Raw genomic sequence first — 13,741 nt, 5'->3', positions numbered from 1 at the left:
AAGTTTCGGTCCCCATCCCTTTAAGCTTTGTCTTCGAGTTCAACATGGCGGAGCTACACATTTTTCTGATCATGTGTCCACGCCTACCGTCTTTTATTTCTCTCCCCCTACAAGTGTGATGTTGCACATGCGCACTACGTGCCACCCCCGCACGCAGATTGTTCACACGTCGATGTAATCCTCATCTTCACCCTCGCCCAAATCTCCAACCCGTCTTTAACCTGGCGCTGAAGTTCTCCTCTTGGATGACAATAAAAGTACAGCGCGCGATGTTAAAACTTTACCCAAAGTCCAGAAACGACGTATTCTTGAAGAAAATGCTTTAATAACGCAAACTACCAACTTAATCTGTAAATTTGATACAGAGATCGATCATTAAGACAAAGTTTTCCAGAAGCAATTTTTGCGGTGTGCATCTTTTAGGCAAGGTCTGACAATAAAGATATCAGAATCTACTCCTACGCTAATGACAATTATGCGCATAAACAAGTAGCAACTTTCTGTTAATATGACTGTCTTCTGAGATGTATCACAGTGTGGTTTGGCAGATACTGACTGACGCTTCACAGGAACAACTTCCTAACAGATACTCGTCGCCGAGAAAACCCCAAATATCAAGTAGCAACGAATCTCCTGTATAAAGACGGAAATTAAATTATACGTTATTCCCAATACTTGTTGAGTGGGAGATATTGCATTACAACATCAGATACGAGACACACTATTTGACAACATCTCGGGAACTCCGCAACCATGCCAATCATTATGGGGTTACGTTAATTAAAGCTACATTTATTTGTGATGTTTCCAGTCCTATCTCCGAAGATGACTGTCTTCTGGGTTGTTGCGCTGTGTAGTCTGGTCGATGTTTACCAACGTTTCGGAGGTCATACTGCCTCTGTCATCAGGGCGGTTCTTAGTATGAAGATTTCTGTCTTCTGGGTTGTTGCGCCGTGTAGTCTGGTCGATGTTAACCAACGTTTCAGAGGTCCTTCCTGCCTCCATCATCAGAACTATGAAACGTCGGTAAACTTCTACCAGACTACACGGCACAACAACACAGAAGACAGCCATATTCAGACTCACAGTCGTGAAAACCTCAAATCCTGCTGTAAAGTTATCCTTTATCTAAGTTTTCCGTAACAATTAAAAGCTGAGAACCGAATCGTTTCTCTTGGTACACAAGTGCCAACAATGCTTACAAATACTGTTGCGCTCAAGAGTTGCATTTTATAGGGAACATTCCGTATAAACTTATTGTGCATTATGGCACAGGCCTAAACACTCCAGATGCCACTCCTATCATTGAACCAATTATTTATTCCTGGTCCCTTAATTTTCTTCGTCATTGTTTCCACAAAACATATCAAAAATGTGGAGCGTGAAGCCTGTATGGTAGAGAGTATACTTCAAAATGTATCGCCTATAGTTAGCGTGAGCACCCATCTCATGGACGTGAAATTTACTATGCTTGGTGCGGTTAGAGCCACTTATGGTGTCGTGCCACTAACTGGGCCCTGGGGAGAGGGGACAGGGCTACTTGCGGTTGTTCGAAAATTTGTATCTTCTTTGAAGCACTTTGCATGATCATATACCTCCCCGGTTCCACAACCACCACAGCTACCATATTGTTTTCTGCTAGAAAATGAATAGGCCAAAGAAACAACACAAACCACAACATATAAGGAAACTATAAATTGTTTAGAAGACATCTGCCAGATCAACATACATTTCTGCGTAAAAAAACACGACTTCCCGTGAAGCTAGAAGAGAAAAAAGAAGTTTTCCACTGTTTTCTTCAGTTGCTTCATCTAAATATAACTGAGTAGAATTTGCCCAATTGAATCAGGCTATGCTATTACGCTAATCACTAGACTACTAACACTCTAGCATGGTATTACAACGCTCTTGACCGTTGCCACTAACAACAGAAGTGAGTATAGATATAATTACAACTAACTGTCTGAAAATGCAAGTAATGTTTATCAAATATAACCCAGTAGATAAAGTCCAACATAGTTTTACTATAATAAATCGATCATTATTACAAACCTTCAGAGATTCGCCCATATTTTAGTGTCGTCTACGAAAATTTTGTAGGCCTATTTGTAAGTTACCAGTGACATAAACAAATCGCCTTATTACTTTCTAAATAAATTACTTACAATCTTTATTATGAATATGATTGTTAATTATGTAAAATGGAAAATTATTTCCAGATTTCAGATTGCTTTTGATTTGTGCTCCCCATATTCCAACGACGTTACAATTTAGTGCGTGTATATTCTTCTTATCGTGGTTTTTCTCTCTACCCCGAAGGTACTGCAGGACTGAAATACCAGATGCTTCCGTACATTATCATAATAGCAACAATTTCCATAAATTAGTTGCCCCTTTCTGCAAATGAAGTAAAATTGGTTCTAATGGGCCTAATAACTTAATACACACCACCAGGATGCATGAATTCAAAGCAGAAATTCGCTAAACGACATCGTCAAGAGACTTGTTAATGTGGACGTAAGTAAATTATAACACACAAGCAATTTTGAAGGAAGGAAACCTTAAATTCTGCTTTCAGGATAAAACAGACTATTTTTCTTCGTTGGTTATCATCTTGAAAATATGCTATAGTGTCATCCTGTTGCCATGACACCCGGTCAAATTACTACTACAAATACTAAAAGTATAACTGAAGTGGCATACATCGAGTAGAGAAGTATAACGAGCTATAATTGGAGGTATTTGATAAAACCTCTGTCCGTCCAAAACTGCAGTAACTTTATTCAAATAACTTAGCCGCTAAAATGAAACCAAAAAGGGAAAATGTGACCGAAGAATAGAAAAATCCTATGGGTTGTTGCACCATGTCATATTTTGGCTGTGTGCCGACGTTTCGGAGGGATATGCTATCTCGATATTTATGGCGCAAGACCAGGAACATGCCCATTTATATTCGCATTATCGCGAAAATGTCAAAACCTACTTAAAAATAGTCACTTTTACACCCGTGGTAATATGCAAGCGTGAACTAAATTTATAACCGACAGAAAATTATGCCGCGGTCCACGGGATAAGAAGTACAGAGCAGAATATCCTACAAAGTAGGACGTAGGACGAATAATTACATCAAATGCTATTAAACGTTGGGGAAACGTTATCCAGGTGAGATTTCAGGTTCTCACAGTTGCTAGTACAGAGATGACTGTCTTCTGAGATCTTAGGTCGTGTAGTCTGGCACAAGTTTTCCGACTTCTCAGACCTGTTCACTGCCTCCGTCAGCAGCGAAATATTCAAGAATACAGTCGTCTTCAATCGCCATGTTCACAACAGCCCGTCACTGGTCTCTATCCTAAGACAGGCGAATCCACTCCATACCGTCATATCTGACATCTCTAAGACCTGACTTCATAGTATATTCTTGCACGCACGAAAATATCTCCAGAATATTATTTTGAACTCAGATTTTCCAACTATAGTTTTATATGCATTTCTCAACTTTCCCAGGTGTGCTACATTTTCTGTTAATTTCATTCCCCTAGATTTGGTCACCCTAATAGTCTCTGGCAAATAGTACAAATTATGAACTTCCTTACTATGATATTCTCTGCACCCTCCCATTACCTCGTCCCTGTTAGATAAAAACTATCCTTCTCATTATCTTGTACTCACGCGCCCTCAAGCTACATTCTTCCCTTAATGTGAGACCAAGCTTTATCCATACAATATATGATTTGAAATTGAAATTTTAATGTTTGCTATTTTAAAAACAATAACGTCGAAACTCGCTGAACTATACGGAAGCAAGCATTCCCCGAGTTTAATCTGGTCTTAATTTCTTCGTGAATATAATTTTGTTTCTCTGCTGTTCATAATTATTTACTCCCAATACCTGGCAAATGATGGGCCACGTTAAGATCTGTCAGTGAAATTGTTTCCCCGTCACAAGTAGCCTAGAGGCCTAGAGAGGATCATCGTTCGGGTGTGGGTAGTAGCTCCTAAATAAAGTGTTACGTAACCTGGCACGATGATCGATAGTTCGAATCGACTTGATTGACATGAATAATTCTCAAATCCCTCTTGTAATAGTAATAACAGTGTGCAGTGACAAGACGAGCTACCTGCTGCTCGATCAATACTTCCATACATAGTCTGCACGCAACACTTCTTACATTGGACCCACCTTCGTGGCGGTTCCAGCTACTTGCTGACGCGTGTAGCATCACATAACCAGTATACGTGTCGCGAAATATATCCGAGCTTATGGTCAGCGATCTGAGGTACAGAGAATGAGAGGCCTATTCCTGTACAAGGCGCGACATCTCAGAAGACAGACATCTTCGTAATTCCTTTTATTCTGTTCCAGCCACCCTTGATTCACTTTGGGATCCCCCTCGTCTTGGCTATATAAATTTTGTAGCAGAAGTCTGACGGAACTGCGGTTCCAGCGTCACAGCCACACGGCAAACCTTCTACACATATCACAACACTACTTCATAACACGTCGTTACAAAGAAACAAGAAGTCCATTGCGTTATAAAATTAAGAGTTCATGGAAAATGCAAAAGAAACAAATACCTCTCAAAAACACAGTGGCTCGTTGTCGTCACAGCGTCATTTTCTGACGTCTCCTGCAGCAACGGCGCCTGAAACACAGATAAGGTCAGGAATTAGTACAAAAACTGTCTCTTCTCCCTACCACACGAAAGGAGGAGCGGGTTTGCTTGGAGACATTCAGTGGAGTTAGCTTTTTTATATTACTATACATTGTGTATAACATGAGTCTAAATGGCGCCAGACGAAGAACTCAAGGGAGTAGAAAGAAGAAGAAGAAGAAGAAGAAGAAGAAGAAGAAGACTATGTAAATTAATTAAATTCCCAGCAGAATGTTTCCTTACTAAAAAGACAAAAATGTTTCGGCGTCTTGTGTTCAGGTAGCGCTGCGGTATCTCCGAAGTCAATCAACCAGTGATCTCTTCCTTGGCTACTCCGTGGGCAGCTCGTGTACGTTTCTGCTTAACTTTCGCAAACTTTTTTCGGGTCTTTTTCGTAAAGAGTCCACGTCCGTCCGTTCTCCCATCCGTCCGCATATTTCATCTTAAAAACCACGCCACAAATTTAAATTAAATCTGACCTACAGTAAAAGTGGTTTCCGAATTTATTTCTGATGCAACATAAAATAATAATGTTAATGTGACTAATAAATCTGGCGAAAATGTAGCACAGGCTTACCTAAAAAGATTTGGGAATGTCAGAAACAAATCAAAATTCAGTTAGGGATAAACTAACAGTTGACTAAATTCGAGGAATGCTTGTTTATATTCAGTTCAGAATCTTCTCTCTTCCCGCCCCCTATCTAACAACACTGCAAATGTGTACTCTTTGGAATACACTAATTGCCACGCCACATGTAGGTCGTTGTTGATCTGAGGGTCATTCGAAAGAATCCGTCAAAGTCAGAGGTTCTAACGTTTCGTAACTTTACTAGTTAGTTACAATGGCAAACTGTTAGCTCCCGTTGGTCATGAAGTTGGAAACCAACCCTTGTAAGATGTGAGCGCTGTGTTCACACTACTTAAAACCAACACTCAAACTAACTCTTCTACGAACCAGACAGAATTCTTGTTTTCCGAAACAATCCAAACGCAGCAGATCGGATGTGAAATTTCAAGTATCCACGATGTTGAAATTTCCGATGTTGTTCTGTGTTATGACGCCGTTGGTCATCAGGGCTAAAAATTAAGACATTATTTAACTCCACGATTAATTTGGACAATATTCGTCTTGGTTATTTATTCCAGTGATAGAGACTAGCTCGATCTAAGGGCTCCAGCAGAGTAGACACCCTTCTCTCATACCTTCGGATGGGCTGTAGCTGTATCCTTTTACTTATAATCAATAAACCTCGACCCTAATGTCGAACTAGCAGTGAGCGGATAACAGACCTATGTGCCTAGGCTTATATCACAGTGTATTACAACAAATAATTTTTAGGGATTTCTCATGGATTTCCAGGAAAATGTTATAACAGTACCATAAGTCAGGCCTTGGCAGCTTCCTTCCACATACTTTCTAATTCAATATTTATTAAACATCCTCTCATTCGACGTTGTAGAGTCTGAGCTACTGACAGCGTGGTTGAATTAACCGCAAATAAATTTGAACCAGATGCTGGTAGATCAGGTGGATGGATTCAGAGAGGAAAATTTTTACAAATTTTAGATTCTGCCCAGTTAAATGGAGTGGCTTTTGGAAAGTTCACGTAGTTAACCGCGGTTTTCCATCAGCTAAATTTTATACTAAGGTACACAAAATTAATAGTGAACTCGCATGATCGGTTCTGATATCGAAACATAAACTTCATAATTATGATACAGACTAGTCGATCAGTAAGGCATACAAATATCGAATTAACCACATTATTATGAAGTCATGCAGAGTTTTGGTGAGAAATTTGCAGGGAAACTGAACCAATTCGACCTGTGGTTAGTCTGTTACACAGCAAGCCCCTGTTCTCCAACCCGCAGAAATCTTTTGCTTAAAATCACAACTCTTGGTTTGTGTGATTCTATGAATAATTTTAAATTACATTCACTTAGAGGCCCAGGTCTCATGTGTGTATCAGTCAGTCACTATAACAGATTTACATTTCAGGAACAAGCAATAGGACCTATATTAAACAGTCACAAAAAACTCAAACACTGAGATTATAAGTTTTCGTTCTAAACAGGTTCAATGCAACAACACAACCCAGACCAGACCAGAATATAAGACTAGGTGAATACGAGAATATAATTCTGAAGAACTTAAGATAAATATGGACCTGTCAAATTGTTCTTTTAAACTTTATTAATCGTATAAAATATGAAATAATAAAATTACGTTCGAAAGTCTGAGCTTAGCTTAACCAGGGGACCAACAGGCAGTGTTTCTATCCTCTTCCCTTTTGTACCTGAAGATGGAAGCAGAATTCAGCTTCCGGAACGTTGTAACATTATTTTATAATGCAAACTATGGACAATGTGCAAGAGGTTAATTTTACATATTATAATGAATCATCATCAGAAAACGTCAGTCTTAAAAAAATGTGGCTCTACTAGAGTTTAAGGAAGAAAGAGTACGAATATGGCTGTTTTCTGGGATGTTGTGTCGTGTAGTCTAGTAGAAACTGACCGATGTTTCTGAGGCACATACTATCTCCATTGCCAGTGTGATCGCCCTGCATCGATGGAAACTAAAGTGCCATATCAGTCCACACAACGTCGTTAAATAACCTAAAACTCATCAGTCTACTCACCCTACCCACTGGAATAACTTATTTTTTCACATTAATAAATAGGGCTGTATCTAGTACATAGACAGTTTTAATGTTTATTCTCAATATCGAAGCCAGCAGATTTAAGTTTCACTTGGTTCGCTCTTGCAATAATGTTGCCCACTACATACATATAATAGAGTTATTACTCGGATCCAAATGGTAAATATGTATTACAATCTTACACCTACAATAAAAATTGCTTCTCGTCTAAAATCATCTATTCGTTTCTCCACATCTCAGTGTTTCTTTACAAATATCCCCTCATATCCTCTTCGTACCCCCCTAACCTATCCTTCGTCTCAATCAGATAAAAACAACGATTTTCTTTAAAAAAAAGAACCAAAATGGAATGGAACTACCTTGTCGGTATCTTCTATTCCTTATTGAAGAACAAACGTTTTTCAAAAACTATGGTTGTCGCCGCTAGTGGTTTGACACTTGATTAACGAGCGCATTCCGTATTGCAACTGTTTTTGTCTCTATAGATGGCGCATGGGGCAATGCCTGTCAGTAGATTAGAGGCACAGATTAGAACAGCAAGCGGACTGAGACGGATACAAGCCCGCCGATGTAACATCCGTGTCAAGATTCGAGATTAAAATGTACACTCACACACGTGCAGTCAACTGTCACGAGAGTCTGCAACGGCTTCTCAAACTACCGAGCTTCGTGCAAAGAAACAGAATTCGAAATTTTCACCCTTGCCTGTTGTTTCTTATGGAAGTGAAATGTGGTCTTTTCGTTTCAGGAAACAACTCTGATTACAAGCGTTTAAACATATCCAAGAAAATACTTGGACTTATAGTTTTCTCCACCTCCAGTTATTTTCTCTAAACCTTTCTTCTTCAGCACAATTTTCTCCTGCTGTAATATTTGCTCCTTTATTAGAATGAAAAGATAGACTTAATACTCACACAAAACAATAGTTAAAACTACAATCCTTTGAGATATAAAAACGTGTAAATATGGAGTCGTGAGATATTCCGGATTTTCAAAGTGGCGAGTATGAAGATGTATTTCTGGGATATTGCGTCGTGTAATCTCTCAAACATAGTGACGTTTAAGAGGCGTAGTAATCACCTCTGAAACGTCGGTCAATTCTAGGAGACTACACTGTGCTAAAGCTTGTTGCAATACTCTTGCTGAACAGCACCTCGTGTCAATTAGATGTCTAACAAAAGCAGCGGACACCTTACTCCAGCTCCCACGATCGGAGAAAAAAGAATTCCAAGTATTCCAAGCCCTCCGCCCCAACTCATTGTCTTAAAGGCGATTTCAAATGCCACCAACTGCGAGCTGAGCACAACAACGAGGGTAGACTTCACAGTGTTCCTTATCGTTCAAAGTTCTCAAGTCAATCCTCAAGGAATGTCGCTAAGCCACAGAGTGTTGAGGTATCTGTCAACGTTTAGAAAATGTTTATCGTCTTAGAGTTGTGCGACACAACTTAATGCCAAACCTGTATGGAAAACGGTAAAGGCATTGGTAATTGAAGATTTCTGTCTTCTGGGTTGTTGCGCTGTGTAGTCTGGTCGATGAATCGCCCTGATGACGGAGGCAGTGTGCCCTCTGAAACGTTGGTAAACATCGACCAGACTACACAGCGCAACAACCCAGAAGACAGAAATCTTCATACTAAGAATCGCCCTGATGACGGAGGCAGTATGACCTCTGAAACGTTGGTAAACATCGACCTGACTACACAGCGCAACAACCCAGAAGACAGAAATCTTCATACTCACCGCTACGAAAACCTCAAATCTTACATCGGTAATTCTATAAGTACGTATAATTATTGTTTCCAGCGTCTGTACACAAGCAATAGACGTTGGTTCATGTCGGCCTACATACTTATAAAAATGGAATTATTACTGCCATCTTCCCATTTTCATGGATAAACCATTCATTTCACAGAGTAGTTCTCAGTGTCAAAGAAAGTAATTTTAAGCACCTGGAAATAATCTTGGCACAATTATTTAATATTTATTACAGTTTCCTCTCCTCACTAGTATCTGAAATCCTATTAGCTCCGCCATATCTGTCTGTCTGTCCATTCAGATTAAAGAGCTTGACTGGAATACTTGAACTGATTTTTATTAAATTTGATAAAGAAAAGTTTTACCAATATTTGTATGTGGAGTTCAATTTTGTTGACGCACAGTTGTAACGCAGCAAAAACTTTCAGGCAGATAATAATGTTTCCGAGTAACGCACTATACCTACGCATTTTCAGCCCTAATTTCCAGCGAACATCAAATTAATCGAAAGTCCACAAGTGGTGCTTGTACGCACTACCTTCTCCCGCCTTGTTGTTCCCCGCCATTAAAATACGCCAGAAATGTAACAATCTAAAAGAAAAATGTCCCTATCTATCAGCCTGTGATGGTTAAGTCATAAGAATTCCTGTCAACATTTGTAAACAAGCTCCCTACAAGACAGCCATCACACGAATAGCTCGTTAGCACAGGGGTGTCACAATCTACACACCAAACTACTACATTCATGGCGAAGTAAAGATGGTGATTTATTACATTTTGATGGCATCAAATAACTATCATCCATAAACACGTGATGTTTTGAACGATGAAGTGTTATGAACATATTTACAACTTTATTTTAACATACAGACAACTTAATTTCAATTAGTTGCACAAAGGAGAGTCTTTTGTCAGGAGCTGAGGGCCAGCCCTTTAAAGCCAAAGTTCGCTTACACAATTTTTTGTATGAAGTTGAAATTGTATGTTTAAGTGTTCGATCGCTTATAGTTCGAGAACAGACAAACCGACCTGCACCAAACTTGGAAAGCTTATTCCCTGAGACGAGGAAGAGATCATGTCAAGGTGAAAACTCCGGAAAAAGGTTCCAGAGTTATTTTTCCGCTGAGAACATTTCCCGTAGCTCGGAAACTAATGATAACAGATGAATGCAGCCCTGAACAAAGCTGTTTCTTTCGAAGAATGCATTACAAAAACGAACTCTAGAACCCCGAAAAATTATCCTGGGTTTGATTTCCAGTGAAGTCATTTCTGCAGCTCGGATAATAAACGCTACAAGACCAAAGACCAAAGTCATTTATTTCGAAGAGGACATTAGAGAAACTAATGGCAGACCACCAAATATATTCCGGGTTTGATGACTAATAACGAGCAAGTTTTATGTAGCTCCAAAACTAAGCACAATTCATGAAGGGCTCCGAGGCAAAGTTGTTAATTTCGGAGAGAGGATTAAACGATGTTAGGTCAGTAACCCAAAAATTCTACTGCCTTCGAGTCTCGGTGAAGTTTTGGATAGGGACAATTTTTTCTAAAATATACGACGATATGTGACTGTAGGGAAGACATCCATGCTACATAGACCCATGACGAGGGGCTCGCCGATATGCGCTGATCTCCACACATGATGCCATCGTTCGCGCAGATAGCCACGTCATAATATGTAATTATTATGAATGTAATATTCCTGTATTACAAAATTCATACATACAACTGAATGTTTCCTGAAGAAAATACACAGAATTAACAAATTGTAAAACGAGGAGCTCCATAATTTGTACTCTTTTCCAAATATTATCAAAATTCTAATATTTACAGCGGATAAGATGAATTCAGAGCACATGGGAGAGCTGAAAAATGCATAAGACAATTTTGATTGATAAGCCTGAAGCGAGAAGACCACTCGAAAGAAGAATAATATTAAAATGTACATTGAGGTAGCAAGATGGAACAGTGAGCACTGAACAGATCTGATCCAGGATAAAGGCAAGTGTCGGGCTTTTGTAAGTACGGTAATGAACCTTCGGGAATCGTGAAATGCAGAAGATTTCTTGAATACTTTCTCAGCTAGGACTCTGCTTCGTGGAGTTAGTGTGTTAGACGTGTGAATGGTACAGGGGAGAGACGATAACGGAATACAGAATTCTGGTGATGAAATCTCTTCAGAATCATTCACTTCAAAGACAGTTAATGAGATAAGAGGACAGCGTTGAGATCATCTTAGATAGGTTATGAGAAACAGATGCGTTTGGAACTGGCTCAGGTAAGTATCGAGAGGGGAGATTTGCTTCTATCGATATTAAACATTTGAGTTCTACTAGCAGAGCTATAGTTTTAGTTAGTTATTTGTGCAGATAGCTCAATTTGTCGCCATGGAACAGCCACACGGTAGACGCATATCCATAGAAAATCCATCAACAAATGAAATCACTCTGCATCACCATGACAAAACATTCTATACTGTGGCCAATTGTTATATTAATATGTTCTCTCAGGAAGAGACTTGTACGTTTTCGTGAAAAAGAATTCACATTCTTTTCTCTTTGACTTCCTTCCAAATCCGGAAGTAAAAACCATTTCCCCATCAGCATGGTCGCGTGAGCTTTGCAAAATAAAAGGAACAAATTACCATAACTGTTTCGCCCCACCCCCTTACAAATCATTCTAAGACCGATAAAACCAGAATGAAGGGTGAGATTATCCCTTTTAAGGTCGATCGAGGGTTGAATTGAAGAGAGGGTGGCGTTTATGGTTTCGCTTAAGTTGGTACCAATACTAAGGGTTTGAATAGCATGCAAAAGAAACAGGAAGTCGAAGGATAAGTGTGGACGAGAAAAGGAAGCATCGTGTGTCGCGGTGCACGTGTTAGCCCTGCCATTGTGAGCCGAGCCGAGCCGTCTCTTCCCAGAAAGTGTCAGAGCAACAGCGAATCAACATCCGAGCAGATTAAGCTCAGGCAAACCAGACAGAATGTACGAATTTATTAACCGCTGAATGATGTCGTTTTGAGCTTGTATTTTCAGTTCTAAAAGTTCGTGACGATGGTGAGTCATTTGAATAAAAATTTTCTTGGATATTTTCCATTGTCTAGTAAAATAAAATATATAAAAAACGACGTTTCGGAGATGGGGCTCTACCTCCGTCTTCAGGTACCTACTCAGTTGGGCCCAATAGATAGAGCTAATCCCTATCTATCTATTGGGCCCAAATGAGTAGGTACTTGAAGACGGAGATACAGCCCCATCTCCGAAATGTAGTTTTATATATTTTATTTTACTAGACAATAGAAAATATCCCAGAAAATTTTTATTGTATTTTCAGTGTTTTAAAAAAGAAAAGAAAAATCGAAAATATTTCAAAAATAAACACTACTTCCAAACATTAATTATTCTTATAATAGCTACTTGTATGAAATAGTGTTTTCAATGTCGCAGGATTTCTGCCAGTTGTCAGACTTGAGAGTCTCATTGTTATCAGACATGGCTTACATGCAACAACTTGTAGGTGCAACTCAAAGTGTTCGCATGTTCTAACATTTACTCGAAAGCTTCATCTCAATTCAACCAGTGAAATGGCTAGTTACGAATTGCAAGGTCTGAGTTCGATTTCTGGCATAGGCAGGGATTATTTTCTTCACCACAGCGTGCAGACCGGCTCTGGGGCCCAGAGAGCCTCTTGTCCAATAGGTACCAGGGGCTAATTATAAAAGAGCTACATGTTCACAGAGAGATGGAACTCATCACACAATACCATCTAATGCTCAGATCTAAAATGTGTGTAGATTCGCCTCCACGTCATCATGACGTTATGTTTAGACATCATAATAAATGCGAATGTCCCGAAACACATTCAAAACATACCTGCAGGTACGGGATTTGAGATACGCGCAATCTATTACAATGCGTAAGTAATAATGTCCCCTTGTGAACGGAAATTTCCTCGTGGCATAGAATCCCGCATCCGAGCTGGAATCTGTCCCAACCAGCAGACTTATGGGAATAAAACGGATCTCAGTGACGTACTTCCGGCAAGGGGAGACAGAAAACGACCGGAAGTTAAGGAACAAAGTGGGATTCTCCGGTGACGTCATAGTGTCGCGGTAAATGCAGTATGCAGATGCGTTCCTGTTAATTTATGTGACGTAGCATCAGCGCGACCTGCGTAAGAGTGGCAATAAAAATTAATTATAATTTGCATTTATACATTTTAAAAACGTTTTAATTATATCAGAAGTGACAGAAACAAACGGAATTATTTGAAGGGAGCCTTCAAGCAGCCAAGAGTCTCATTATCTTGTCTTCAAGGCAGCCTCTAAGTTAACTTACGTAAATTAATCCATAGCCTACACTTTTCTCTTGGACTTTACCATCCTAATTTGAAATATTGGATTTTTCTAGCTGTATCCACAAACCATCCCGATAAATGACCTAAATTTTTATTTATCTCGGAATTTTTTTAAAAGAACTGACTCTGAAAAGTTTGGTGTCATTATTTTTCAAAGTCAAGTAAGAACATTGGAAATTTGTTTAATCAGTTTCTACTATTTTAAAAACTGAAGTAAGAAATCTCGTCATTTTCCTTATACGGTTCTGAATGTGGTCTCTTGTTTTGAGAAAACATAAATTAGAAGTATCTGAAGACAAACCCATCACAA

The 13,741-nt window shown here is 39.3% G+C and overlaps 1 protein-coding gene across 9 annotated transcripts in view; it reads right to left on the bottom strand.

Annotated features, from left to right (window-relative positions):
- bi (T-box transcription factor bifid) overlaps window positions 1-13,741 on the bottom strand; it is a 349,399-nt gene that overhangs the window by 207,599 nt on the left and 128,059 nt on the right. For all 9 annotated transcript variants that reach the window (XM_087357395.1, XM_087357398.1, XM_087357391.1 and 6 more), the window contains one exon: window positions 4,576-4,643. The gene's annotated coding sequence lies outside the window, so the exon portion shown is untranslated. The remainder of the gene's footprint in view (window positions 1-4,575; window positions 4,644-13,741) is intronic.

The sequence above is a fragment of the Zootermopsis nevadensis genome, unplaced genomic scaffold, assembly GCF_977971745.1.
Source record: "Zootermopsis nevadensis isolate Lab colony 2312 unplaced genomic scaffold, Znev_1.0 Znev_ptg000028l, whole genome shotgun sequence".
Taxonomy (NCBI): Eukaryota; Metazoa; Arthropoda; class Insecta; order Blattodea; family Termopsidae; genus Zootermopsis; species Zootermopsis nevadensis.
Note: the sequence above shows the minus strand (reverse complement) of the source record. Positions and strands in the feature narration are given on the sequence as shown.